This window comes from Emys orbicularis, chromosome 4 (genome assembly GCF_028017835.1).
Source record: "Emys orbicularis isolate rEmyOrb1 chromosome 4, rEmyOrb1.hap1, whole genome shotgun sequence".
In the NCBI taxonomy this organism is placed as follows: Eukaryota; Metazoa; Chordata; order Testudines; family Emydidae; genus Emys; species Emys orbicularis.
Window position 1 is genome coordinate 5,744,246 of NC_088686.1, and position 27,982 is coordinate 5,772,227.

The following is a 27,982-nucleotide window of genomic DNA, read 5'->3' on the forward strand; positions in this document are numbered from 1 at the left end:
GCACTAATTGGGCATTGACCAGCAGAACCCCTGAATGTGAAGCCTAGTCAGCAAAATAAAAGCAATTAAGAAGTGTTTGTTGCAAAGGTCAGAAGTGCCCATTTTAATAACTTGCAAATCCCCTTTTCTTTGAATTCAGGGGGCTTTGGGGCATGCTTTACAGACTTTTTACTCCTCACCAATATGTAGACGCATGTATGTGTCACTGGGTCCCCCTGAATGGGAAATGATACACTCAAAGTACTAGGAAAACTGCAATGTATGTGAAACATTTGTTATCACTCATTCTAAGCCCTTGAAGACTGCGGTGATGGGCCCAGGAGAAAACCCTAAGATGAATAAGCAAACGGTTTTCAAAATGTGTCAATCATTGATTTTGTTTGAAAAACGGTTATTGGTATTATACTATTACCTATAAAAATACCTGACTCTTATATAGCACTTTCCTCAGTAGATCTCAAAAGCGCTTTATTATAGCATTCTTGGTGTGGATAGCCAGCTGGAATTGGTAAGGAAGTAAGGAGAAACATACTTACTAGTTGAAACCTACTTACAGTATGTCTCCAGTGGCTCATGCCAGCCCCAAGGGGCAGAGTGAAGGTATATACTAGCCCTGCCCCACAACCTTAACTCTGCCCCCTGGATCTGGCACAAGCCAAAGGGGATATACTGTAAGCATGTTCCAGCCAGGGCTGGCCTGTAATAAGCAGACATGAGATATGATTAAGGGCTTGTCTACACAGGGAAGTTGTATCAGTATAAACTAAGGTGTGAATTTAAAGCACTATAGTTATACTGGTACACCTCTACCCCAATATAACGCGACCCGATATAACACAAATTCGGATATAACGCGGTAAAGCAGTGCTCCAGGGGGGTGGGGCTGCGCACTCCAGTGGAGCAAAGCAAGTTTGATATAACGCGGTTTCACCTATAACGCGGTAAGATTTTTTGGCTCCCGAGGACAGCATTATATCGAGGTAGAAGTGTATATACACAAATTCTGATATAAGAGCCTTTTCACCGTTTGGCTTATGTCGCTCGGGACGTGATTTAAGCTAAACCAGAAAAAGCCATTCTTAGAGATCCACAAGAGTGTCAACACAGGGGGATGATACTGATATAAATATAGTGGTTTAATGAGACCAGTTTAATAATATTGGTATATCTGGAAAAATCTCTGTGTAGACAAGCCAGAAATTTTCAAGACGACCTCAGCCAGAATGTAGATTTTAAAGCTCTTGAAAAAAATCAGCTTTTAAACTGTCAGCTAGTCACACCCTTAACTATACACCTTAACTACTGCACTATAATAAAATGCTCTAAAAATGCTAAGTACGCTGAAAAATCCCTCACTGTTTCAAGTTCGGAACCCAAAATTAGTGGGTACTGACAATTTTAGCCTTAATGCCTCTGTTCTTCAGGTTTCCAGCTGTAAAACTGGGACAAGAGACACAGATTTGTTAATATTTGTGAAATATTCAGACATTATGGTGAGAGCCCCATGGAAAAGCCCAAGAGGAAATTATTAATTTTGTATGCATAAGAACATAAGAACATAAGAACGGCCGTACCGGGTCAGACCAAAGGTCCATCTAGCCCAGTATCCTGTCTACCGACAGTGGCCAATGCCAGGTGCCCCAGAGGGAGTGAACCCAACAGGCAATGATCAAGTGATCTTTCTCCTGCCATCCATCTCCATCCTCTGACAGACAGAGGCTAGGGACACCATTCCTTACCCATCCTGGCTAATAGCCATTAACGGACTTAACCTCCATGAATTTATCCAGTTCTCTTTTAAATGCTGTTATAGACCTAGCCTTCACAACCTCCTCAGGTAAGGAGTTCCACAAGTTGACTGTGTGCTGCGTGAAGAAGAACTTCCTTGTATTTGTTTTAAACCTGCTGCCTATTAATTTCATTTGGTGACCCCTAGTTCTTGTATTATGGGAATAAGTAAATAACTTTTCCTTATCCACTTTCTCCACATCACTCATGATTTTATATACCTCTATCATATCCCCCCCTTAGTCTCCTCTTTTCCAAGCTGAAGAGTCCTAGCCTCTTTAATCTCTCCTCATATGGGACCCGTTCCAAACCCCTAATCATTTTAGTTGCCCTTTTCTGAACCTTTTCTAGTGCCAGTATATCTTTTTTTAGATGAGGAGACCACATCTGTACGCAATATTCGAGATGTGGGCATACCATCGATTTATATAAGGGCAATAATATATTCTCCTTATTCTCTATCCCCTTTTTAATGATCCCTAACATCCTGGTTGCTTTTTTGACTGCCTCTGCACACTGCGCGGACATCTTCAGAGAACTATCCACGATGACTCCAAGATCTTTTTCCTGACTTGTTGTAGCTAAATTAGCCCCCATCATATTGTATGTATAGTTGGGGTTATTTTTTCCAATGTGCATTACTTTACATTTATCCACATTAAATTTCATTTGCCATTTTGTTGCCCAATCACTTAGTTTTGTGAGATCTTTTTGAAGTTCATCACAGCCTGCTTTGGTCTTAACTATCTTGAGCAGTTTAGTATCATCTGCAAACTTTGCCACCTCACTGTTTACCCCTTTCTCCAGATCATTTATAAATAAGTTGAATAGGATCGGTCCGAGAACTGACCCTTGGGGAATACCACTAGTTACCCCTCTCCATTCTGAGAATTTACCATTAATTCCTACCCTTTGTTCCCGGTCTTTTAACCAGTTCTCAATCCATGAAAGGACCTTCCCTTTTATCCCATGACAACTTAATTTACATAAGAGCCTTTGGTGAGGGACCTTGTCAAAGGCTTTCTGGAAATCTAAGTACACTATGTCCACTGGATCCCCCTTGTCCACATGTTTGTTGACCCCTTCAAAGAACTCTAATAGATTAGTAAGACACAATTTCACTTTACAGAAACCATGTTGACTATTGCGCAACAGTTTATGTTTTTCTATGTGTCTGACAATTTTATTCTTAACTATTGTTTCGACTAATTTGCCCGGTACCGATGTTAGACTTACCGGTCTGTAATTGCCGGGATCACCTCTAGAGCCCTTTTTAAATATTGGCGTTAAATTAGCTAACTTCCAGTCATTGGGTACAGAAGCCAATTTAAAGGACAAGTTACAAACCTTAGTTAATAGTTCCGCAACTTCACATTTGAGTTCTTTCAGAACTCTTGGGTGAATGCCATCTGGTCCCGGTGACTTGTTAATGTTAAATTTATCAATTAATTCCAAAACCTCCTCTAGTGACACTTCAATCTGTGACAGTTCCTCAGATTTGTCACCTACAAAAGCCGGCTCAGGTTTGGGAATCTCCCTAACATCCTCAGCCGTGAAGACTGAAGCAAAGAATCCATTTAGTTTCTCCGCAATGACTTTATCGTCTTTAAGCGCTCCTTTTGTATCTCGATCATCAAGGGGCCCCACTGGTTGTTTAGCAGGCTTCCTGCTTCTGATATACTTAAAAAACATTTTGTTATTACCTTTGGAGTTTTTGGCTAGCTGTTCTTCAAACTCCTCTTTGGCTTTTCTTATTACATTCTTGCACTTAATTTGGCAGCGTTTATGCTCCTTTCTATTTGCCTCACTAGGATTTGACTTCCACTTTTTAAAGGAAGTCTTTTTATCTCTCACTGCTTCTTTTACATGGCTGTTAAGCCACGGTGGCTCTTTTTTAGTTCTTTTACTGTGTTTCTTAATTTGGGGTATACATTGAAGTTGGGCCTCTATTATGGTGTCTTTAAAAAGTGCCCATGCAGCTTGCAGGGATTTCACTTTTGTCACTGTACTTTTTAACTTCTGTTTAACTAACCCCCTCATTTTTGCATAGTTCCCCCTTTTGAAATTAAATACCACAGTGTTGGGCTGTTGAGATGTTCTTCCCACCACAGGGATGTTGAATGCTATTGTATTATGGTCACTATTTCCAAGCGGTCCTGTTATAGTTACCTCTTGGACCAGCTCCTGCGCTCCACTCAGGAGTAAATCTAGAGTTGCCTCTCCCCTTGTGGGTTCCCGTACCAGCTGCTCCATGAAGCAGTCATTTCAAGTATCGAGAAATTTTATCTCTGCATTTCGTCCTGAAGTGAAACATTCCCAGTCAATATGGGGATAATTGAAATCCCCCACTATTATTGGGTTCTTAATTTTGATAGCCTCTCTAATTTCCCTTAGCATTTCATCATCACTATCACTGTCCTGGTCAGGTGGTCTATAATAGATCCCTACTGTTATATTCTTATTAGAGCATGAAATTTCTATCCATAGAGATTCTATGGAACATGTGGATTCACTTAAGATTTTTACTTCATTTGATTCTACATTTTCTTTCACATATAGTGCCACTCCCCCCGCCCCCCCCCCCCGCACGACCTGTTCTGTCCTTCCGATATATTTTGTACCCCGGAATGATTGTGTCCCATTGATTGCTCTCAGTCCACCAGGTTTCTGTGATGCCTATTATATCAATATCCTCCTTTATCACGAGGCACTCTAGTTCACCCATCTTGTTATTTAGACTTTTAGCATTTGTGTACAAGCACTTTAAAAACTTGTCACTGTTTATTTGTCTGCCCTTTTCTGATGTGTCAGATTCTTTTTTATGTGAATGTTTCTCATCTGATCTGGCCCTTACATTATCCTCCTCCATCCTCTGCTCCTGACTAGAACCTGGAGATTCTCTGTCATTAGACTCTCCCCTAAGAGAAGTCTCTGTCCCATCCACATGCTCCTCTGCAGCAGTCGGCTTTCCCCCATCGCCTAGTTTAAAAACTGCTCTGCAACCTTTTTAATGTTAAGTGCCAGCCGTCTGGTTCCACTTTGGTTTAGGTGGAGCCCATCCTTCCTGTATAGGTTCCCCCATCCCAAAAGTTTCCCCAGTTCCTAATGAACGTGAACCCCTCCTCTCTACACCATCGTCTCATCCGTGCATTGAGACTCTGAAGCTCTGCCGGCCTACCTGGCCCTGCGCGTGGAACTGGGAGCATTTCAGAGAATGCCACCATAGAGGTCCTGGATTTCAGTCTCTTAGCTAGCAGCCTAAATTTGGCCTCCAGGACATCTCTCCTACCCTTCCCTATGTCATTGGTACCTACATGTACCACGACCACCGGCTCCTCCCCAGCACTACACATAAGTCTGTCTAGATGCCTCGAGAGATCCGCAACCTTCGCACCAGGCAGGCAAGTCACCATACGGTTCTCCCGGTCATCACAAACCCAGCTATCTACATTTCTAATGATCGAATCTCCCATTACTAACACCTGCCTTTTCCTAGCAAGTGGAGTTCCCTCCCCCGGAGAGGTAACCTCAGTGCGAGAGGCAACCCCAGCATGGTCTGGAAGGAGGGTCCCAACTATGGGAAGGTTTCCCTCTGCTCCCATTGACTGCTCTGTTTCCCTGGGCCTTTCATCCTCCTCAACAGCGCAGGGGCTGTCTAAGCGGAGGTGGGACAATTCTACAGTGTCCCGGAAAGCCTCATCAACATACCTCTCTGCCTCCCTTAGCTCCTCCAGTTCCGCTACCCTGGCCTCCAAAGTCCGTACGTGGTCTCTGAGGGCCAGGAGCTCCTTGCACCGAATGCACACATACGCCACCGGCCCACAGGGCAGGTAATCATACATGCTGCACTCTGTGCAATAAACTGGATAGCCCCCACTCTGCAGCTGGGCTTCTGCCTGCATTGTCTCCTAGTTAATGAAAGGGTTGTTTAAGCAAAAGGTTTTGAATGTAGTTTGGTTTATAGGTTTTAAAGGGAATAAAGGGACACCCGCTCCCTTCCCACTCCCCTTCCAAACTCCCTTGCGAAACTCCCTGTTAGCAGCCCCTGTTCGCAAAAGCTCCCAGTTGCTGGGTTTGGATTGTGTGTGTTGAATAAGACGCTGGGCCTCAGATTGAATGAGGAAGATAAAAAGAAATATTGAGTAACCACACCGTTCACTGAAGGAGGCGGAGGTAGGTCCTATGGAAAATATAGTATTTGATCAAGAAATTAAATACTTTATCGGAATACATATGCACAAGGGAACTGAATTGGGGGAAAGTTTCCAGGGCAATCTTCAGGCTGGCATATCCTAAACTTTGAGAGTCTGACTTTGCAACCTTTGAACATCATTTTTTGGGATGTAATATATACCAAGGTACACATTCTGAGACCCGTATCCACCCTGATTTACTTATTTCAATAGCAATACTCAAGGAGCAAGTCTCCTACTCAGTGTGAGTAAGGGCATCAGAATCTGGGCCTTGGCTATTACATATCAAAAAAGTTTTTGTTAATCAGCTGCTATTTAATTAATAGAAAAGATCTCTCTGATTAAATTTCAATTAAATGCTTATTTGAAACGGTGACATTTTAAGTTGTGCTGGACAATCTTACTGCCCAAACAGATGGCAAGCAATGAAAACATTAGCCAAATATTTTACCATGACTAGTTGAACAAAATGCAGCACATCCATCATAATGAGCCGCATTATATAGCCCAATCCTCTGTAGTACAGCATGCAATGAAATTACAATCATAACAGACTGCTCTTCACTCTAACATATGCTGACTTTCTAACCAATTCTGTATTTATGTGTACAGACAAGGATATACAGATGCATTGAGTTCTGTGATTTGTAATGGGTGCCGTTTCCTGAATTTGCCTGGACATGACTCCATAGGTCCCAGAATAATAACATTGCAAATCAAGTGGCTATTACTTTATTCGAATAAGATGACGTTTTTTCTCTCTTTCCTTTTGGATTTGCGTTAAAAAAATACCCTAAATCCAGGAGGGATATTGATGACCATTTGGCTAATTCAGCAATAAGAAAACAAACCAAGCAAAACCCACAATCCATTTCAGCGAAAAAGCCTGAGCATAATAACTTGGATGTGATGACAATATTACAGGAATCTGAATTAATCTGACTTTGAAATGACACATTTCACAGCAGTTTATTAGGATGTGACTGTAAAATGACTTTGATGTGACAACGACATATGTAGTAATCATTACCTTCTAATATATCTGTACCTTTTTCTCCCCAGATGTAGTCATGATTTGAAGCCTTTGCTCTGAAGGAACCTTTATTCTACTATACTGGCTATAAGCTCACTAAATGCTGTCTTTTAACAATCACTCCCATTATACTGTGCTGGGAAACGGGCTTGCAGCAAACTGGGCTACTGGGTATTGATGTTCAAAGTGCTGCCCTGGGGCTTTAGAGTATAATTAAGAGCTAACATTAATAGAATAAGCATTTGCACTCCAGTAATGGCCTGGCCATTTATTAATGAAGTACATACAGACTATTGTTGAAGCAAAATTTCCTATTCCGTTTACACTGGGCCAAATTTTTGCTCTGTACTTGAGCAAAACTGCTTCAATGGGATTTTTGTTCAATAAAGGACACACAGAATTGGCTCCACTCTCTTTATTCTATCATATTTTAATAGAAAGGCCAGAGGTTTTAGAGCTCCTAAAATGGCTCCTTGGATTCATTGTCATGGAAAAAAATAAAATCCAACATGGGCAGCACAATTAAATACACCCTTCCGGCCTGAGGAACCTGAGTTTTCATTTTTCAGCCAAAATTCCTTCTATATGGCAAACAGCAGTCTTAAGACCAAAGCAAAGCCTTTAAGATTTGGTCTGGGAGGAAGTTAAATTGACATTGGAACGTGTAGGGCCAGGGAAGTGGAAGATGACAGTGGATCAAAGAGGGGGTGAGCGGAAAGGAAGTCGAAGCAGCAGCAGGAGGCACTGCGCTCAACAATTCTGGATTGTTTGAAATAGTCAAAGAACTAGGCGCCCTGGTCTCAAGCCTGTCAACCATGCATACAACCTCATCCAACTTTAAAGTCAATGGAAGGGCTCCCATGGATTTCGGTGGATGCTGGATGGGGGATGGGGCACAGCTGGGACCACTAGACTGCTCCATGGAATGTAAGTGTAAATAAAAGTGATATGCAGATGCAAGTAAGAAGGAGACATCAGCACTGAGAGGGAATATGTCCCAGTTCCCTTCCTTGCTCTGAAGAGTGCAGGGTGATATGAGGGTGTGGGTGTTGAATTGGTCCTTGGATATAAACATAATCCTCACAGTAATGAGGCTTAGTTACATGCTGTGCTCACTGGGCTTACTCCTGTGAGCAGGAAGGAAAAACCTGGTGGTGCAAAATCAGGTTCTTCCACGCAGGGCCGGCTCCAGGGTTTTTGCCGCCCCAAGCGGCGGAAAAAAAACCCAAAAAACCCCGCAATCGCGATCGGCGGCAGCTCCACCGCGCCGCTTTCTTCTTCGCCGGCAGGTCCTTTTCTCCGCCCCCGAAGAGCCGGACATGCTGCCCCTTCCTCTTGGCCGCCCCAAGCACCTGCTTGCTGGGCTGGTGCCTGGAGCCGGCCCTGCTTCCAAGCTCACTGTATCAGTTCTCACTTTTCAACCTTGCAATTTTAAGCACAGCTCTTTGAAGGTGTGCCATGCCATTTCGAGCACTGTACAAAACGGGACGTCTCTCAATGCAATCCGTAGTGTATCACCAATGCTTTGCAATCAGACCACACACGGCACATTATGTAATTCTTAAAGAATCTCCTGCACTTTGAGGGGACAAAGACGCTCAGCATACCGGCTCTACTTCTGGGGAATTACTTCTATATTTAGCTGAAATTTCCATTGCTGCTGCACCTGTAAAAGAGCTTTATTATCCTCATTATTCAATTAGACATACACACCGGCAATAAAATATTCATTTTGTGCGGCAGAAGCTGAATATTTCCTGGAATACCTGCAGACATATTCCTTAATTGTTGCCTCATCTATCCTAGCTGTATTATTTCTGATTTGCAAGTGTAAATAAATGTGCTGCTTGGGATGATCATATTTCACACCAATTTATTTGAATGACATTAATGAGTCCTCTCCGCCAGCAACACCTTGCTTCGTGAGATAGGCTGTGGTTTGCTACCCATAATATAATCTAAGAACGTTTCCCCTCATCATCTTTTTTTAAAAAAAATTCTGCCACAGGAATACTTTTTAAGGACTCTAAACTTTTTGTTATGCATCAGTTTTGTGCCTTTTTCATAACCATTAACTGAAATTCTAACTTCAAGTAAAAGCATAATTTGCAATTATTATTTAAAATTGCTCTAATGCCGAGAGGTCTCAATTAGGGATTGTGACGGGGTGCATTCGGCCATTGCAACTCCCTGCTGGGGAGTCCTGTGGTCCTATTATACCCCACCCCAAGAAACAGTGTAGAGACAAGGAAAGAGCAGCAAAAGTGGGTCCTCCAGGCTTGCCTAGAGAGGATTCTCTGGAACAGCCACTTTGGAAAAGCACAGTGACCTGGTCCTCCAAGGGCTAGAGGGACAAGGACAAGTGCAGAGTCTTGCACTTAGGATGGAAGAATCCCATGCACTGTTACAGACTAGGGACCGAATGGCTAGGCAGCAGTTCTGCAGAAAAGGACCTAGGGGTTACAGTGGACGAGAAGCTGGATATGAGTCAACAGTGTGCCCTTGTTGCCAAGAAGGCTAACGGCATTTGGGGCTGTATAAGTAGGGCATTGCCAGCAGATCGAGGGACGTGATCATTCCCCTCTATTCGACATTGGTGAGGCCTCGTCTGGAGTACTGTGTCCAGTTTTGGGCCCCACACTACAAGAAGGATGTGGAAAAATTGGAAAGAGTCCAGCGGAGAGCAACAAAAATGATTAAGGGGCTGGATCACATGACTTATGAGGAGAGGCTGAGGGAACTGGGATTGTTTAGTCTGCAGAAGAGAAGAGTGAGGGGGGATTTGATAGCTGCTTTCAACTACCTGAAAGGGGGTTCCAAAGAAGATGGATCTAGACTGTTCTCAGTAGTACCAGATGACAGAACAAGGAGTAGTGGTCTCAAGTTGTAGTGGGGGAGGTTTAGGTTGGATATTAGGAAAAACTTTTTCACTAGGAGGGTGGTGAAGCACTGGAATGGGTTGCCTAGGGAGGTGCTGGAATCTCCTTCCTTGGAGGTTTTTAAGGTCAGGCTTGACAAAGCCCTGGCTGTGATGATTTAGTTGGGAATTGGTCCTGCTTTGAGCAGGGGGTTGGACTAGATGACCTCCTCAGGTCCCTTCCAACCCTGATATTCTATGCTTCTATGAATCTATTACCGACAACAGCCAATCAGGGCCTTGCTGACCCAGATAAAAGTTGTTGACTGACCTTAGCTGGTCTGTCCCTGGCTGGGGCCAGAGGAGTGAAGAAGGGGGCTCCTCTCTGGGCACCGGAACCTGACAAGTGGCCATAGTTTATGGCTGGCTGAACTTACGTAGCTGAGACTGCAGAGGGAAAAGAATGACTGAGGATGCCGGCCCTGAGATATGGATGGAGATAAAGGGTCCAGTAGGAAGAGGCCCAGGGAAGAAGCAGCAATGAACTGAATCAAGCAATATGTGGCTGCTGTATATAGGGTCCCTGGGCTGGAACCTGGAGCAGTGGTGGCCCCGGATTCCCCTACCAGGCACAGGTAAAGTTGCATAAACCCAGATGCGACACTGGTAAACCAAGTGCCAGCTCTGGCCAAGGCTGCAGGCATTAGCTCAGAATGGACAAACTCATAGCTGGAAACCAAACCAAATAATCTGTAGGCTAGTTTTGTTCAAAATAGGTATTAGTTTTATAATAATGCATTTGGTGTTTATAGTCTATGAAATGTTTGTGTGTTGCTGGATGCATTAATCTCACTTGTAACGTCTGCATTCCATGATACAAGGTAAAATATGTTGGTTTTATAATTGTAAAAAATGCCTGCTCTGAACATGTGAACTCAGATGGGAAGAGTGGCTCCCCCAGCCCATCCAGAAGGACTATAAAAAATTAAGAGGGCCATCATAGGACAAAAGCTTTGTTAATTGCCCCATCCACCCATGGAGAAGTACCTACACAGGCCTCCTCCCATCTGTTTGAATGCTGGAAACAAAAATAGTTGAGATGAAGATTTTTTTTTCATTTCCTTGCTGTCTGAACTTCCAAAGGGCCAGAAACACTAAATGAAGACAGAGATCCCCAGGGGTTACCTACTACACCTATCCCTGGGCCCACTCTGAAACACATTTTGAATTGACAGATTACTACATCTCTCATCTTTAGGAACCATAGATGGTCACTCATTTGTGTGTGTATGCTTGCTTGCTTTAACAGGTCAATAACTGTCTCCTGTTTCTTTTTTCTAATCAATTAACCTTTAGTTAGTTTATTACGGGACTGGCTACAAGCATTGTCTTGGTGTGAGATCTGAGATACAAAATGACCTGGGCTAAGTGACTGGTCTCTTGGAACTGGGAGCAACCTGAACATTTTGGTGTAAGTGACCATTTATCACTAAGTCCAGCTTGCCTGGATGGCAAAATAGATTGGAGAGCCCAAGGGGACTGTCTGTGACTTCATGGTGAGACTGTTACAGTGATCTAGGGGTTCACGTTTGTTGCTGGGTTGGTGAAATCTAATTATAGAACATAGCACCAGTTTGGGGTGTCTGCCTTGTTTTCGGCCGTCTGCTCTGAGGTAGGTGCTCACAGTCATGAGACACTCCAGACAGCATAACGGGGCAGGGCTTATATAGGAGCCTGAACAAAGGGCTGAATTTAAAGGACCCACAGCCAAGGCTGAAGACCCTGCTGAAGGCAACGAGACTGTTACTCTTTAATACCTTGGAAAGGCTCATTTGGACTTTGTAACTTGTCCAGAGAGCCAAACCACCTTCAGGGGGCACCAGGGTGAGGAAAGGAGTGTGGTACCGCACCCACCCCCAATGAGATGCTCAAGAGGTGAGTGCTCCTTTACAGAGCTCAAGGCCCCAATGTACTAGGTGCTCTGCAAATATGGTAAGGTTGATACCCCAACATTGCAGTGCATAGGCAAACTAGGGGGCCTCTGTAGTTGGACTTGCCTCTCTTCCCTGATGGGGGAACGATGGGCAAAAAAGGAATAGGTCAGATTATGGCCTGGCTGCCACATTAGGCCAAATTTTCAAATTTCTAAGTTGCACATCCAACAGTTGCACACGCACTCATTACAGCTTCCAACCATGAATCCCAGCTGGTCTGCTCTCCCATCTTACACCATTCCCTCAAAATGGCAACCAGGAAGTGACATCATCAACCCACCCCCCTCGAACCTACCCTGCCTCCCACATGCCAGAACCCACCACTGGAAGAGAGACGTGTCAGTCTAGAGAAGTGCACACCCATTTCCCACCTCTCGTAGTTCACTCTCTCTCTTGTTGATACACTTGGGGGTCATCTTGAAACAGGGGGCCAGGCTGATATTCGGAGGAAACCAGGGATACACAGATAATGAACACATGAATGCCACTGGCGGTCAGTCATTAACTCGGCTGAGATGTTATGAGACAGGAGAATCCGCTATTTTAGAAAACACTGTGGCTTGTGATGGCTCTAGAGAGGCAGGATGACCCAGTGGCTAGAGCAGGACACTGGGATGAATTACTCTGCCTGTATGACCTTGGAAAGTCTTAGTGTCTCTGTGCCTCAGGGCCCCGTCTGCAACATGAGGATGATAGCACTGCCCTACCTCACAGAGTGTGTGTGGACAAATCCATTGAAGAGTCTGCTGAGGGAATACATGGTTGGACGCTGTAATGAGGCCCTCAGATACTAAGGCAATGGGAACCATGTAGAGCCCAGTGATAGGCAGACGGGCTGCATACCGTGGTTTATGCCAATGCCAACCTCACCATGGCAGTTAAAAAGATGACTGCAAGTGCAATAAGCCCTGATCCCTCTGAAATGATCCTTGTGAAGGAACACAGCGCCCTGGGTGGGTCCATGGCTTCCGTAACGTAACCCTGCATTTCATCCCTTTATAGCCCTTCCACTAGCTTTCTCCGCACAGGAAAAGGACCAGAGGAAGTCAGATGAGACCGTGACTCCGCTATCTCAGGGACCCAGGTTGTCTGCCACCTGTAGAGGAAAGAGGAAGTGGCCTGAGCAACATGGAGTTTATTTGTATTTAAAGCCACAAGACTGTGAGTGAATAGGGGGAAGGGATAGCTGAGTGGTTTGCCCATTGGCCTGCTAAACCCAGGGTTGTGAGTTCAATCCCTGAGAGGGCCATTTAGGCATTTGGGGTAAAAAAAAAAAAAAAAAAAAAAAAAATCTGTCAGGGACAGTACTTGGTTTTGCTAGTGAAGGTAGGGGGCTGGACTCAATGGCCTTTTAAGATCCCTTCCAGCTCTGTGAGGTAGATATATCTCCATATATTTATTTATTATACTAGGCATGGCACTAGTGCTCAGCTCCTGCCTGGATGCCAGGATTTTTCAGTATAAATGCAAATGTATTCTCCAGGATACGATTCTGTATTGATTCTTTAGGTTGTTCATCTTACATTGTTTATCAGCAGGATTTCCACTGGGCATCTGCATCAAAATTCATGTGCGACTAGCCTACTCAGTGAAGCATGGTATATTCGCCACTTTATATTCAAGGCAGCTGAACGATTCTACTTCCTTTGAGTGGCATCCTGCCACCCATACATTACACAGAGCGCAAAATGCTGAGGAATCATTGAAGCTAACCATACATTACATGCATGATGGGCTTACCAGATGTCATTTCTTACATTGTTATGGTTTCATAAACTACACTGACATTGTCATTATGTTCAGAAATTTGATCCCACTCTGCCGTTCTCACAATGGATGGTTCTGAAGGTTGTTGCATTAACAAATGAAAGTTTGCATGAAGGCAGTTTTGTCACAGTCGCTTGTGAATGACTAGGTTGTAACATTTACTGGTAATAGCATGAGAATCGATTCACTGCTGGAGACGCTGGCCAAAGTAGGCCATGGAAAAGGGATCCATGGAGGAAAAGCAGATTTCTGGGAAGGAAGAGTCATTCTGCCTAGAAATTGGAATCAAAGCTGTCTTCCTTATACTGATGATGCATTTAATTCATCATCATATCCAGAAGGTAACAACTAAAGTGTTAGGCCCAGATCCTCAAATGTATTTAGGCTCCTAACTTCCACTGAAATCATTCAAAGTCTAAATACCTTTGAGATCTGGGTCATAAGAACATAAGAACGGCCAAACTGGGTCAGACCAAAGGTTCATGTAGCCCAGTCTCCTGTCTTTTGACAGTGGCCAGTGCCAGGTGTCCCAGAGGGAATGAACGGAACAGGTAATAATCAAATGATCCAACCCCTGTCACCCATTCCCAGCTTCTGGCAAACGGAGGCTAGGGACACCATCCCTGCCCATCCTGGCTAATAGCTATTGATGGACCTTTTCTCCATGAACTAATCTAGTTCTTTTCTGAACCCTGTTATAGTCTTGGCCTTCACAACATCCTCTGGCAAAGAGTTCCACAGGTTGCCAATGCATTGTGTGAAGAAATACTTCCTTTTGTTTGTTTTAAGCCTGCTGCCTATTAATTTTATTGGGTGACCCCTAGTTCTTGTGTTATGAGAAGGAGTAAATAACACTTCCTTACTCACTTTCTCCTCTTCATTCCTCTGATTAAGGTCTATGTTCTTCTGTATGTTCCCATTATTACTGCTTGTTTGCGGTAGCATCCACAATGTGCTGGACTCTTTCCAACCCCACGAGAAGCTCTCGGCCTAAGCACAGACAGAGAGAGGCCAGGGAAGGGGAATGACATGTGGGTTTATCAATATATATCAGCAAGATCGTCTACAGGCAGCATGGCAGAAGTGAGTTTTTAAGAGGAAGCAGAAAATAGGGATGGAGCTTGCTGATTAGTTCAAGAAGTTTGAACCATGCAAAGAAGGCTGTGTAGAAGACAGGTAGAGGTAGTTGTTTGAGAGGCACACAGGTGAGGCTGGGAACATTGCAGAGCAGAGCTGCTTTTCAAAATATTCTTCACTTATCTGTACGGGAAACTGGAGAAAGCCTTGGTTGATGGTTCACATGACAGGAAAGGGCTCTAGTAGAAAACTGTCATCTGCTCCAGTTTCTAGTTATATAGAAGAAAACAAGCCAATGGCCTGATGTATCACGACTTCAGCGGAAACTAGGGGTGCTCAGCACCTCTGAAAATTCAAGCCACCAGTGGATAGCAGCAAACCATAGAACCTTAGGCCGAATACTCTGTTGCTGTTGATTTGTGCACTCCATTGACTTCCGTGGAATTTCATTTGTTTACACCAGTGGGAATTTGACACCGTGTCTTTCCAGCAGGGACCAAGAATGACGGCTAGATTTCTTTTTTCTGGACTGGTGACTTCTTCCCTCCTCCCCCTTGCAGAAAGGACTGTGACAAGAAAAGCAAAAGACAACAAAGGACCCCAACAGAATATATTATTACCACTGTCTGCCTTCTTTAGTGTCCTTGCTGCTAAAATTAACACAGCCCGAGTGGCACCCTGCCAACCTGAGCAAAAGTCTGTGTCAGAAGCAATACAAGGTGGGCGCAATGTAAAAGCATTGTCTGTTTCTGTACATGTCCTATCACATCCTTCTTGGTCTAATGATGCCCTAGCTAACTAAACTGAGTAATAGTTTACACAGACTAATAATGACTTATTTGTCACTGACTCTGACTTTCATTTGCAACCTCACTGTACATTTTCAGTTTTATATGGCATGCCTGAAAACCAAATGCATTTTTTCTCTTTTATTAGGAGTACACTAACTCTTTTTCATGGGTGACTAAAATGTCTACCCTCGACAGATGATACTAGAGGCGAGTTCATCTAATTTTGAAGAGATGTGGGGCATGCAGGGTAATTTAGGTCCCTCCCCTTTTATCTCTGGAGAACTGAGTTCCAAACCACAATGGAATATGAGGTACAAAGATGGTCTTGTGGTTAACGCACTGTCCTGAGCCTCAGGAGAACGGGGTCCAATTCTTCGCTCTGCCACAGACTTTCTGTGTGACCTTGGGCAAGTTACTTAGGCTCCTAGTCAGCAAAGTACTTATGCATGTGAATAGTCCTATTGGAGTCAATAGGCTTCATGTGCTTAGCATAAGAACTCAGGGCCTTAATCTCTCTGATTTTGAACTCCCCAACTGTAAAACAGTAGTAATAAAAATACTTCCTTCCTCTCCCTCACTCTGTAAGGTCTTCAGGGCAGGGACAGCTTCCAGAGTATCTCTAAAAAGCTTAATGTAATGGGGCTGCCGTAATACAAACCACGGCAATGGCTTTAGCTCCTAGAAGATAACTGCCTCCAAACTGGATCCCCTGAGCTTGACGGGGATTCTCTCTGGCGCTCAGTTGGCTTTTCCAGTCAGGGGCAAGGGGCAGTCATTGTGATCCCCGCCGTCTTTGCGCGGTGGCTAATGCCATGGGGCCCACGCTCGCCTGTGCACCAAGTCCAGATAAAGCTTTTATAAAGCAAACAAATGAATAACTAAACTAGGCCCACGCTCCCTGGGCAGACAACAGAGAAAAGGCTGCAGCAGTGGCTCCACTCACCCTTTCCCCCATGCTAACCCACAGCCTTGATTTCCACACCCCAGGGCCCAGGTGCTCAGGCTACTGTGGGGGCAGGATTCGGCCATTCAAGCAATGCGATGAGCATCCTTGCAACAGTCAAGGCCTTGATCTGCTGATGTCTCCATCACTGCAACTTTTCACTCTAGATTGGATGGTCTTTTTCTAAAAGATCTGCTGTGATTCAAATGGGAATTAATTGAGGGAAGGTCTGTGGCCTGTGTGATACGGGAGCTCACACCAGGTGACCACAGTGGTCCCTTCTGGCCTCAGAACCTATTGACCTCTTTGTGGGACGCAGTGGGGAGCACCAGGCACATCTGATCAGGCATGAGTAGAAGCTTCTGCGCTGCTCAGAAGTAAATCTTAAGCCCCTCAAATGCCCGCTCACTATCAGGATCACAAGGCAGAAGAGGGGCAGCGGGTGGAGGACGTATCCGAGCACCATCAGCAGCATGCACAGGCCGTGCGCTCTCCTGTCTGGCACTACTGCAAACAGGCGAGACTCACTTTAGTAGCTGCCCAGCATCATCGTCTTGTGTTCCCTGGGGCCTGCGCCAGAATTCGGCACCCACGCAGTCCGTGCAGCGCCTTGCACCCGGGCTGCGCAGGGTGCATAGCACCTGTACTTGAAAGACAGCTTCCGAAATATTGTGTCCGGAAGCCTGGTTCACTGCACGAATTCTAGCACTTGAACGCTGTCTGCCCGCATTGCGGGAGAGGAAATGCAAATAGGGATGACTGACGTCTCAGTAAGTTCAAAGCCTGGCAAGTGAAGAGGTGTTATTCCGTAGAGCTTCTGCCACACTGGTATGGGGCCATCACCAGACCCACGTAGAACCCAATGCTACCGACGCTCTAACAGCCTGAATTATTGCACTCATTTCAAGCTCTGTGAACCATACTTAATCCACTTAAAACCTCCAGGTTTGTGAGAGTTTAGGGCTCCCAGGACAGTCCGAGGACAGCTGTGTGTTCTAATTTACAAAGTTAATGGATCCTTCTTCTGCTTTAAGGAGGGGAAGAAAACAGGCTCTTGCATTTTCCTGCAAGCCTGGACATTCCATAAGCTAAGGGCCCAGACCCTCAGGTGGTATAAACACCAGCTAATGATTTGGCCCAAGGCTTCTACTATAAAGGTTGCTTGGGCATCTTGCACATCCTGCATTCTATAAGGTTGTGATGGGGCAGAGAAACCCCCCCCCCCACTGGCTAGGAGGGGTTAAGGAGGGTGACAGGCTCCTTTCTGGCTATGAAGGGGTTAAGGCCCCGCCCCAAAACACCTTCAGCCAAAGTCAGGCACAGATAAAAGGAGAGGGCCTTGCCCAACTCAGGCCTGACCAGGCAGAAGGGCAGAGCTCTGGTTCTCTGGGGGGAAGAGAAGCCTTCATGCAGCCCGGAGATCTTGCTTCCCAGCCTGATGAACCCCCCCCCCCCCCCCCCCCCGGAAGGGCTGATCAGACCCTGGGAAGGGACTTGGTGGAAGCACAGACAGTTTTGGAAATGAGCCTTGTGGGGCCATGTTGAAGGTTTGTGGGATGAGCCTTGTTTTGAGTTGGGCTTATTTTTGTTCCTGATCACCTTTGAACCTTCAATACCCTGAGAAGGGTCGGACTGATTAGGCCAGAAGGCCCAAACTGCACTGGGCTGGGCCTCACTGGGACAGAGACCCACCAGCAGCAGGGTGAGCTATTCCTGGAAGGGCCACAAGGGGACCCAACCTGGTTACCAGGGTATCCATTAAATAGCAAAAGCAATTCAAGAAACACTGTCCATGTGCATGGGGCTGGAGTTAATTTTGTGGTGGCCCCCTTAACTCTTGGAATGTCCTGGTTTCTCAAGATTAACAATGCATCAATACGAGCTTTTGCATTTAATTACACGACATGAGGGAATCACGAAACATAGAGACGGAAAAGACCTTTTAGGTTGTTCGGAACCCTGGGTTTGGTTCAGCTTCCACTGAAGATAATGGCTCAAGGCCGATTTCTCCTGGAAATAATGGTGTCAGGTCTACGTAATGCATGGTAAAGGGCTATATTCTAATGGTGCAATCGTGTGAGGGGAATGACATTTACTGATGTCCCAGATTTATCCTGGTAAGATTCAAATCTTTTTCGCAAACGTGAGTTCAGTTACTGTTCAGCTGGACAAGATATCCTTGTTACGAATTTGCCAATTATCTTTCCTTATTTCAGAGCATCTTTGGCTCACCAAGGATTTCACTCTTTATGCTCGGGACCAAATAAATCTCTTGTGTAACATCAGAAATGTCTGTAAAATTACACTAGGGTGGACGTTGGCCTATCTTGTCTTCTAGGTCGTCCTGCTCCTGTCCTGCCTAATCTAGCAATCGCTGGAAGCATTTCTCAGTTAGCTGCCCTCTCTTCTCATTCTCTTTGTCTGCTCATTGCATTAGTCAGTTTTGTTCTGTAACATGAACTTCCAGTTCAATTTCATTCTTATGCAGATGATATGCAACTTCATTTCTCAGCTTGCCCTCCGGAGCTCCCTCTGCACTCCCACTGTCTTACTACCATTAGTAATTGAATGTCTCTAAATTTTCTAAAACTCTTCTCTGTTGTAGTGTAAAACTGAAATGACCCCACAGGATTCAGCTGGAATGTTTTTTTTCAAATGTAACTTGCACAATTTCAGAACTAGGAACTTTGTCTCCAGCATCAAAAATATGCAATTCTGGCTGCCTTTATGACCCGGGATTGAATTATAATGATCATGGCAAGTGAGCTTTGCCAGATTACCTATTATTGCCCTTGTTAGAATTTGCCTGAGCTGGAATTTTTTAATTCATCCCTCATTTGTAGGTCATTTGGAGATTTCTGATCTTCTGTCAGTACTTTAGTTTTTGCAGGTATCAGGTGGTTATGAATTATGCAGGACAATATGAATTATGAATTGGAAGGTCACTTGGCTAATTAAAAATGAAACACATCACACAAGAACCTGGAATTTTCAATATCTGACCCAACCATCTAGCCCAGAATCCTGAGTGCTAGTGGTTATGCTGTACCCTTCACAGGAAGTGAATCCTGATAATGCACCTATGCAGTTGTGGAAGGTCAGAGAGGAAAAAGTTTCTGTCCGTCTGAAACTACCGATCATCTTACAGGGAGATTATTCCAAATAGGAAAAAAACACAATACATGTAAAACACTGATAAAATCCTCCATAATTATAGTAACATGAGGCTTGGTAGCCTAGCTAGCATCTGATCCAAATGTTAGCTGTGAGCAGATACACAACTTGTATCCAGGAAGATGGTGACTAATGCGAGATCTAAAACCAGGCATCAGGTTGTTTTAATGTCAATCCCTTCTTCAGCTCCTGATTGGACAACTCCTTTAAACAATCAGCCTAAGCGGGTGGGGTTTCAAATTTCCCTTTTCTGCAGATGGCCTTGGCTGTTACGAAGCATTTGTTTATTGTTGTCTGGAGGACTCAGGACCAAATATAGTCCATGGTGTAACATTCTTTGGCTTCTGTGGAGTTGGAACTTGGTTCATTCAGCTGTCTCAGAGCACAGACTGTTGAAAAGATGTGTATTAGTTCTCAAAACTTAGCATATGCTAGTCCAGGAACTTCTTAGTCTGACATAAAAGCAAAAATGTGTGGGACAGGGTGATGTGTTTGTTCTGACATCTTCAGCATTTGCTGAGGGGGTCTATAAAATCATGAATGGTGTCACCCAATGGAATTAATAGGAAGCAGGTTTAAAACAATCTAAGGAAATACTACTTCACACAACGCATAGTCAACCTGTGGAATTTGTTGCCAGGGGTGGCTGTGAAGGCTAAAAGTATAAATGCATTCAAAAAAGAATTGGATAAGTTCCTGGAAAATAGGTCCATGAATGGCTATTAGCCAGGATGGTCAGGGATGCAACCCCATACTCTTGGTGCCCTTAAATCTCCAATTGCCAAAAGGTGAGACTGGATGACAGGGGATAGCTCACTTGATAAATTGCCTGTTCTGTTCGTTCCCTTTGAAACACCTGGGAGCAGCCATTGACAGAAGACAGAATATTGAGCCAGATGGACCACTGGTCTGACCCAGTATGGTCATTGTTATGTTCTTATGCTACAATTCATGTGGTTGGTCCAGCAACTAGCTTTTGATAGCTGTTATAGAAATGTGGCTATGCACTCTATGAATGTTCAGTTTTGTTTAGGAACACTTGAAATATTCACACAATGGAAGTGAATTTTATGTCTGTCTATTCTCTTGCTTCATAGTGTGTTTTGAATAAAGGTGGGCAAGAATAAGGCAGAATTACCTTTGAAAAAAATGAAAGAACTCTTAATGAGAGCTTCAGTAAACCAAGGAAACATTCAGAATGGTTGCACAGCCAGCCGAGGACTGCTTTCCACATCAAAATGTTAAGCAATGAACAATAAGGCAAATTTTAATTTAGTAACGAACAGAAGTAATCAATAACCCAGTGGTTTTACACCATCTAGGTGCCAGTGATAACAATATAATTAGATCTGAAACCAAAAGATGGAGATGAAAAAATGCAATTAGTAAGATAAAAAATGTAAATGGCAGAAAGTGCAGTTTGCTGGATTAAAGGAAATATGGAAGGTTAATTGGGAGCAAGAATTGAAGGAAAACTATTAGCAAGAATCTGGAAATGTTCAAAACAGTGCTGGGAAACTAACATGATAAAACTGGAGTCATACACCTAGAAATGATAAGGAAATTATGTACAGACACCCTCGGTCCTCACCCACGTGCTGGCCAAGCACATAACGTCTAAGAGAGGAAAATTTTAAAGAGATGGTGAAAGGCGGAGGGCACCGTCGCATTCAAACAGGCACATGTAGAGGGCCAGATTAGGGATGTAAGTAGCATTTTAAAAAAGTAACCATTTAAACGATTACAATTCTATCAGTTAAACGTTTAACTGTTAAGTTCACAACATAGGCGGGGAACTAGGAGTGTGGGACGTTTTATGTGGGGCTCTGCTGCCACCCCGCCCCCGGGATCCCGGCTGCCGCCCATGCCCATCATCCTGGCTGTCGCCCTGCGCCCAGGGCTCTCCTGCCGTCCCACGCCCAGGATCCCGGCTACTGGCCCTGCACCCAACGTCCCGGCTGCCGTCCCGTGCCCAGGATCTCAGCTGCCGGCCCCATACCCAAGATCTTGCTGCTGGACCCACGCCCGGGATCTCAGCTGCCACCCTGGGCCTGGGATCCCAGCTGTTGGCGCCGCCCCCGGGATCCCGGCTGCCGCCCATGCCCATCATCCTGGCTGTTGCCCTGCGCCCAGGGCTCTCCTGCCGTCCCACGCCCAGGATCCCGGCTACTGGCCCTGCACCCAACGTCCCGGCTGCCGTCCCGTGCCCAGGATCTCAGCTGCCGGCCCCATGCCCAAGATCTTGCTGCTGGACCCACGCCCGGGATCTCAGCTGCCACCCTGCGCTGGGACCCGAGCACGAGCCGGCAGTGGAGTTTAATCGTTAACTGAATACATTACCGATAAGACTGACGTTATCGGTTAACTGGTTAACATTATACACCCTTGGCCAGATCCTCAGCTTATGCCAATCATCAGAGGCCCCTTGCCTCTGGTGCAGTGATTAAGATTAAGAAGCAGCCTCACAATTGGGCCACATCCTTTAGACCTTTCCCTGGAATGCCTCTCAATGCCTTCTATGCCTGAAGGGCTGCAGGTGGGGAGATAGGACCATTCAGAGCTCATTGCTGATAAGAGATACAGCCCTTCCTGCCTCCCAATAGCTACAAACCCCTCCCTCAGTAGCCCAGGCAAAACCCCCCAAATTAGCCAGCTGACTAGCTGTAGTCCCCAAAGGGTGAACTTTTCCCTAATAAACCATCTTTCAAAGAGTTTATGTAAAAGTAGTAATAGAAACAGCAAAGAAGGGCAGGAAGGAACTTTGAGAGGCATGACCAAATATACCTAGACCACCCCTACCAGGTGTTTGTCTAGTAGCCAGTTCTCAAAGACAATCGGTGCCTGCCAATAGTGGGGCGGGGGGGGAGGGGGCAGAGTGAGGGCAGCTGGTTTCAGCCGTGTTAGTGAGCATGCTCAGTCCCAGTCCATGTAAACATGCTCAGTACAAGCCAAAGTAGCAAATCTGAGGGGGCGTGTGACCCTGCATGCCCCACCCCCTGCACGTGTTCTGCCCGTTCTTAAACACCCCATTGACAAAGGTTCCACAAACTTGTTTGGAAGCCTATCTGGTGCTTCACTATCCATAGAGGTGGGCATTTCCCCCCTAATATCTAAGCTAAAAGCTCCCTTGGTGCAGATTAAGCCCATTGCTTCTTGTCGATCACTTCCACTGAGCATAGAACAATTGATCACCATCCTCTTTATAACAGTGTGTGATGGAGCGCCTGCCCCCCACTGGCCTGAAAGGGATTGAAGCAACCCTCAGGAGGCTGCGCAATAGGCAGCCAATTGGAGAAGACCCTAGGGGCACTGTGCAGGAGACAGCCTACTGGAGCGGACTGCGAGGAGTAGCCAATCAGGGCCGGAGAGGCCCATAAAAGAAAAGCCGCAGGGCAGAGGCGGTCAGTCACTCCCAGGAGCTTGGGGAGGGAGGAGGACTGGCTGCCTTGCAGGCAGAGGGCAGCTAGCACCTTGGACAGAGCAGTGCTGGGCAGGATCAGGGGAGCGAGAGGGAGCTCCCGGCTGACTGCTGACATGCTGGGGCCCTGAGACAAGGGCAGAGAAGGTGCTGGGGCTGCGGGAAAGTGGCCCAGGGAATAGACTGTGGGGTTGGAGGGGACGCAGAACGTGGCTGCCACCCACCAGGGTCCCGGGCCGGGACCCAGAGTAGTGGGCGGGCCTGGGTCCCCTCCTACTCCCACTTGCCACCGAGGAAGTGGCTGGACAGTGGACTATGGTTCCCCCAGTAGTGGATTGAACAGCGGGTGACACAGCGGGAGGGCTGTGTCCTGAAGAGGATGCTGTGTTCTCTGGGACAGTGGCTATTTTTAATGAGACTGCATATTTCTGTGAGCAGCTCAGCCACCTGCCTCGCTGACCCAAGGCTGTGGACCCTAGAAACCCTGGGGTCCCCAGCTCTGGGGCAATCTGTCTGGATGGCTTCCCAAGGGCCATGGACCCTAGCAGCATTCTGCATGACAATTAGCTACCCTGGAGCCACAGGCCCTGGGCTCTCCAGCATCCTGCCAGGTAGGTTGCCAAGCAGGTAGTCAAGTGAGCTGACCAGTCTTTGCAGAACGTTTAGATTTCGACCAATTGGTCAATTCCAATGAAAATGTTTCATCATCAGCTCTTCTGAGCAGCTCTACTAACCTTCTCTCCATCCAAATCTCCCTTTCTAAAGTGTGTCTAGATCCATCCTCTTTGGAACCCCCTTGCAGGTAGTTGAAAGCAGCTATCAAATCCCCCCTCATTCTTCTCTTCTGCAGACTAAACAATCCCTGTTCCCTCAGCCTCTCCTCATAAGTCATGTGCTCCAGCCCCCTAATCATTTTTGTTGCCCTCTGCTGGACTCTCTCCAATTTTTCCACATCCTTCTTGTAGTGTGGGGCCCAAAACTGGATACAATACTGCAGATGAGGCCTCACCAATGCCGAATAGAGGGGAATGATCACGTCTCTCGATCTACTGGTAATGCTCCTACTTATACAGCCCCAAATGCCGTTAGCCTTCTTGGCAACAAGGACACACTGTTGACTCATATCCAGATTCTCGTCCACTGTAACCCCTAGGTCCTTTTCTGCAGAACTGCTGCCTAGCCATTCGGTCCCCAGCCTGTAGTGGTTCATAGGATTCTTCCATCCTAAGTGCAGGACTCTACACTTGTCCTTGTTGAACCTCATCAGATTTCTCAGACTTCCTCAGAGTGTGCGAAGGCCCAGGTACCACTTAAGCCCCATGCTGCTGTTTTACTAGCATGTTTCACCTAGCGATGAATTTCACCCTGAAAGAATCCCCTCCAGTTTAGTTTCTTCATCTCGTGGTATTTCTAAATCTTTTGTTGATTCTACAACCTGGGAAAGTAATTCTGAAAATTACAAGCATGGGAGGGTCACCAATTGTTAAGTGCTCTCCAGATGAATTACATATGATTTCCCTGATTCTTATCCTTCCCCTGTTAAATGAAAAAACTCTGGCCAGTCTCCAAGTGAATTGTTTATAATTTTTGGCTACATTATATAAGCGAGTAAATCTATTCTTTCAGCCTGTAGAAGTTAGGAGGATCTGGATAATTCATGCCCAATAAAATGAGGCTACTGTCTTGATATAACTCAAGCATTTTAAGACCTTACTTCTATGGGAAACATTTTCAGCACCATTTCCCTTCACATTATGAAGCTCATTCTGACAAATTATAAAAATGCTATAAGGAGGAGCATTCTGCAGGTGTGTGACGGGGTGTGCATACCCCGCACTAGCCAAGACGGGGTTAAACCCACATTATGGACAGTGGAAGTCCCGCCCCCTAGGCTGGACTGGGCATGCTCCAGATGCTGCAGCTGTATAAGGGAGGAAGCCCAGGTCATTGGGAGCTGGATGCCGGAGGGGAAAGACCTGTACTGGAAGCTCCTGCTGAGAACTGGCTATGGTCCCCTGCCTGCGGAGATTGGAGGCCCCAAGGGTCAGCTTGGACCCCTGTAACCAAAGGTGCCCCAGGAAGTGACCAGTGCTCCAGAGCCTGGAGACCCCGAAGCCTCATGGACTGCCACACCAGAGACCACGGTAGGAAGTGACCCAGGGAGGGTGATGGAGTGGTATCTCCCACCCAGGTAAGCTCAGTGTGTTTCAGTGGGATTCCTCGCTGAGCCAGTGACGGACCGCTCCACCACTGCCAGTGTCCTGGGTCGGGGCCCAGTGGAGTCAGGTGGGCCCAGACCCCCCTACCTGGGTTGCCAGCCACCCTTGCTGGTGGCCCCTCGGGTGCTGGCTATTACGCCACGCTGCCCTGCACCAAAGGGTCACGCTATTGACTTTTTGCTGGTCCTTAGACTCCGGGGTGGCGAGGTCAGAGATGGACAAGCGGACTTAACGGCAGTGTCTGCGTACCCCCAGACACCTCCCTTTCGGGCCGGGGCATGCATACGCTGCCATAAGGTGCTTTATGTCCATTGGTAGCACTGTAAAGTCTTGTCTCCTAATATTTCAGGAGGGATTGTGCTGGATTTTACAGCATTAGCTCAGCTACTCTTCTGCACACCAGTTCAAATTCGACCTGCAAAGACCTCAAAGACAGTCCTCCTACGGGTCAGAGACAAAGATGTGTCTCTGACCCGTAGGAGCACTGTGACAATCCTGCTGGCATCCTTTCGTGCACCGTGCATGATGAAGCTAAAAATCCATGCTTAGTAAAGAGTAACGAGCTCCGTTTAAAACAGGAGCGCTTGCATCACCACTAGCAACCACAGCAGTCATTAGCATGCACTCAGCTCCTTGAGAGAGGAGCAGATAAAATACAGGACAGAAATCAGAAGATGTTTCTGAAGAGAGGGAAGCGTGTAGTATGCCGGAGGTAGCATAGCACTGTTTAACTGGAGGCGTATAGAACTAAAGCAAACAGTAACGTGCCGGCATGTTCACTTCCCCCTCTGGACCCATGGAAGTCCCTGGGTATGAATGCTTCATGGGGATGCTTCCCACAGGCTAGAGGACAGCTGCTCCAGAAGGTGATCTTCCCCCAGTGGTCCTGTGGCATTTACAGAAGAAGTTCCACTGGGAGTCAAGGTTACTTGCTGCGGTGCTCAGAGTGGAGGGCCAACGGCAGCATGGTGACAGAGGGAGACATGCTGCCAACGGGCTGAGGGGCAAAGCACCATGGAGAAGCAGCCTTTCCATAGCAAGCTCCACATATCTACAGGGAGAATTCCCTGCAGGACCTCAGAGCCCCAGGCACAGCTGCCAGACCTCATGCTGTGCTCTTTCCACAGACCTGGAGTGGCTGCCATAAGGGAATGGAAATACCATGTCAGAGTCCCCTCCTGCAAGATTCTCCATGGAAGAATACTGAGCCCTTGAAACTAGCCCAAAGCCTAGTTAAGCAAAGCAATTCACTAAGTAACACACGTTGAGTGCAATAAGGACCAGGGAAAGCTGTAAAAATTGCGCTCTTTACCAATTGCAGGCAAGCAATGGGATGGTGGTGTAGACAAACCTGCTGAAACTCTACTGCAGCAATCCAAAGGTGAGCCACAGGAGAGCAAAGGCTCATGGTTGTGCAAGTGAAATGGTTATGTATTTACAAACTGCAGAGATATTAAATAAGAGACAGCGACACTCCAGGGGACAGCTAAAGAACCAAAGTGACATGGGAAGAGAAGTCAAAGTCCAGGATACCACCCAAGTTCTTGGCTGAAAGTTACCAAGCACACCTGATCTGCCTGCCCCAAAATGTAACCCAAAAGTAGAACACAAACTCTGTCCTAGTTAATGCAACTTTTGTCTAGTCGCCTTTGTAGACTTAACACACGCAGTTACAGAGGTGAAAATATAAAGTGATTACATGCTAATAAATAAACAAAACAGGCAGTAGGACCCAATGTAGGCTGAAACGGGTAATTCTTTAATAATTCAGTCTGGTGGCTGTTTGCATTTAATTTGTCGTTTTATTAGCAGGTAGTAATTAATCCTTGGCCTCAATATAGTGAGGACATTGTGGTGAAATAGAGCAAATTAAACTTTGATGCGGTGGTGATGACTGCTAGGTGCTTAAAGGTGAATCGTAAAGGCTTTAAAAGAAACTTGCTTGTAGGAATCTGAAATTTGAAGTTAGACCTTTGGCTTCCAATGGTAGTTTTTTAAAAAGATCTGGGATTAAAATGAGGGCCAAGAGATTCTTAATTTGTAATGAAAGAGGTGCTGGGGCTCAAGCAATTTTTTTATTTTCACAACTGTTGCGACAAGCCCAGAGGTGCCAGGGCTCTGAACTGCCAAGCCCAGAGGTGCCAGGGCTCTGAACTGCCAGGCCCAGAGGTGTCGGGCTCTGAACTGCCAGGCCCAGAGGTGCTGGGGCTCTGAACTGCCAGGCTCAGAGGTCCCGGGCTCTAAACTGCCAGGCCCAGAGGTGCCAGGGCTCTGAACTGCCAGGCTCAGAGGTGCCAGGCTCTAAACTGCCAAGCCCAGAGGTGCCGGGGCTCTGAACTGCCAGGCCCAGAGGTGCCAGGCTCTGAACTGCCAGGCCCAGAGGTGCCAGGGCTCTGAACTGCCAAGCCCAGAGGTGCCAGGGCTCTGAACTGCCAGGCCTAGAGGTGCTGGGGCTCTGAACTGCCAGGCCCAGAGGTGCCAGGCTCTGAACTGCCAGGCCCAGAGGTGCCGGGCTCTGAACTGCCAGGCCCAGAGGTGCTGGGGCTCTGAACTGCCAGGCCCAGAGGTGCCGGGCTCTGAACTGCCAGGCCCAGAGGTGCCAGGGCTCTGAACTGCCAGGCCCAGAGGTGCCGGGGCTCTGAACTGCCAAGCCTAGAGATGCCAGGGCTTATCCCTGGCAAGTGCTGGCACAAATTAAGCACTGCTTGGTTCCCCGTTCCATGGCCAG